The 2740-nt window shown below is 44.7% G+C and overlaps 1 pseudogene; it reads right to left on the reverse strand.

Annotated features, from left to right (window-relative positions):
• Window positions 1–1196: 1196 nt before the first annotated feature.
• Window positions 1197–2274, reverse strand: LOC148183383 (Friend virus susceptibility protein 1-like; annotated as a pseudogene).
• Window positions 2275–2740: the final 466 nt, after the last annotated feature.

Genomic DNA, 2740 nt, shown 5'->3' on the forward strand with positions numbered 1-2740 from the left:
GTGCAATATTTCTGGTGCACTGGCCTGGTAGCAATTGGCAGCTGCTATTCTTCTGCTTGCAACAATCCCACAATGAAGAGATCTTCTGAGAGGCCTGGCAGGGTAGATAACTGTTTGATCTTGTCTGTATTTATAGTAGCTACACCAAAAGCCCGTTGATACCCCTTTGGATCCTTGAATTACCCTCTCCTGAGGTAGTTGATGTCAGATACAAGGGGCCTCTGGGCCAGTCACAGTGGGGTGCTTTTTCCATTTGTCCATTGTTAAACTCCCCTCAGCCTCCAATACAGACAACTTCTGGCATCCCCCTGTCACTCCAGAGATCCAAATGGGTTCTACACTCCAGTGCCTTGATGGCATCAGTATGCACTGTGCACCAGTATGTTGCCTTTTGGAGCCCTAAAATCAAGAACCAAATAAGGTTAGGTGATAAAATGCAATTAGCATTTTAATGAAGGTCCCCCCAGGTGCACAACATGCCAAAAATGCGCAGAAGATGCACATGTGACATAGGGCACGTACAGTTTTATAAGTTTAGCAAATTAGCATAATTTACAAGAATCTTGAATTAGAAACACAGGTGATAAATAATTCCCCCTCTTGGTTCGACCCCTTCTAAAACCCTCTTTCCTTGCTAGTTGTTTATGGGAAAGTGTCTTGGGAAGGTGTCTTATCCTTGATTGCCATAAGAAGTGAGATTAGAACTGGCCTTCAGGAATTTGTTTGTCTAATAGGAAAAGTACTGAGGTTAGGAAACTATATAACTATATAACAGTGTACAGAGCTATGAATATATATGAAGAATATATAAAAAGCAAAAATCATTTTGGCATCAGTATCTTCTAAAACATTATACTTCTGTGGATCTGATGTGCCAGGCCATTGAATCCACACAGTCCAGTATGCCCGGTGATCCCTTTCCTCCTCCTGGCTGAAGACAGGGTCCCTCTATTCCTGTTCCTGGTCAGAGTATTCACTGTTTGACCCTTGCAGTGTCAGACTGGAAGTCTCCTCACCAGGTTTGAAGGAGGTCATTTCAGTTCTTTTATGTCTGGGAGATTGTTGATTGCCTTTTTGTCTCTCTGGGGCAATTGCACTGAAAGCCTTCTTGGGTGATCACTTCTCAACAGCTCTCTTTATTCTCAGTTCATAGACATGTGCTTCCAGCTTTAAAGTAGGTCCACCATCCTATTTCCTCATGTCCTCCCCCTGGTCACACAGAAAGAGCCAGAGTTCACCATATGGCCTGCGCTTGAGGCTTCCTTTCCCTCTGGCCAGGGCAGGAGACGACTGATTTCTTGGGATGCCCCGACAGCTGAGGTGATTGCCCAGGGGGATGAGGAAGGACAGAGATTTTCTTCAAAGTTTTGGAGCCATGAAGACTCTCTGCAGCTGGTGTATTTGTTTCTGGGTAACATTGCTGCCAAGCTGCTGGAATATGATGCTGGGGTACTTTGAATCACCTTCTTCCACATGGCCATTGTGCAAGGGACATCCTTTGGATCTTTAGAGACATTAAATTTTTTAGATCACTACAGATGACTTCCAGCACTGCTAATTCTCTCAAGTACTAAATACCTTCATCTGCAGTGGTCCACTTTCCTAGGGAGTTCACAAGATCTTCCTTAAATTAATATTTTTCCCTCATGCTTAAGAGGAGCCATCTCCAGAGACTTCAAATTACTGCCTCCTTTACAATTCTGCTCTCAATTCCCCAGTTTCTAGCAAGGGACCCCAACTGTTTGGCTTCATGATGTTCCAATTGCTGACTGTTAGCCCCATTATCCCAGCACTGAAGCAGCTAGGCAGAAATCCACTCACCTGACTGGCAGCTGTTATCTTGCTGTATGTCTCAAAGTTCTGATGAGGTCAGGGACTGAGTAACCATTGTTTCCTGTTTGAATTGTCTCATGCCTTTCTTCAGTTTCTTTGTTAAAGGACCAGCTTTGTGATCAGACCCTTCCTTTCCTCATTATTTTCCTTCTTCTTCTTCCTCCCTGTCTTCCTCCTCCCCCTTCCTAATCAATATGGACCTTTCCCTTTCCACCTTTTCTTTTTCATTATTGCAGCAATTACTGTAGTTGCTGTGGTTTGAGTCCCTGTCTCAGCTATAGTGTCCTCAAATGCAGTTTTGGTTCCTGCCTCAACTACAATTCTCTCAGAGTACTGAGCTGTGGCTCCATAGGCACAGGCCAGGCCCCAGTACAGGGTGAGAAGCTGCTGGTTTTCGTTGGGGTAGGCAAGGCACCCTTCCATCAGTTTGCCAGGGTTCATTGCCTGTTCAGGTGTAAAGTCTCAGGTAATGGGAGGTGATAACTGCCCTAAGAAACTTCTCAAATCCTTCCACACACACTGCCACCCAGGAACTGGATGCTTCAGGACACATTTCAGTATCGCCTCACTGAAGAGTCATCTCTTACACCAGGGAGACACTAGATTCCACAAACACTGTAATATGCCAACAATGTTTATTAGTAGTATCAAATAGATAATGTAAGGGTGAACAAGGACCTCTGGAGTCTGCATAATAAAACCATCCACATCAGTCCCAGGCAGGGAGAGGGAGATGTATTCCCACATCTTTTTCACAAGACAGTTCCCACAGCACAACAAGGCCATCAATGCCAGGGCAAAGCACAGAGCCATTGTCTGTATTAACATGTTCCCAAACTCAGCAAAATCAAGAGATAAGTGGTGCAGCTGACAAACTCCATGTCCCACACAGGAGCTTGTTATTCAA

The sequence above is a fragment of the Pseudopodoces humilis genome, chromosome 12, assembly GCF_049639895.1.
Source record: "Pseudopodoces humilis isolate 2021_Gansu_Grassland_sample_001 chromosome 12, ASM4963989v1, whole genome shotgun sequence".
NCBI classification, from domain to species: Eukaryota; Metazoa; Chordata; class Aves; order Passeriformes; family Paridae; genus Pseudopodoces; species Pseudopodoces humilis.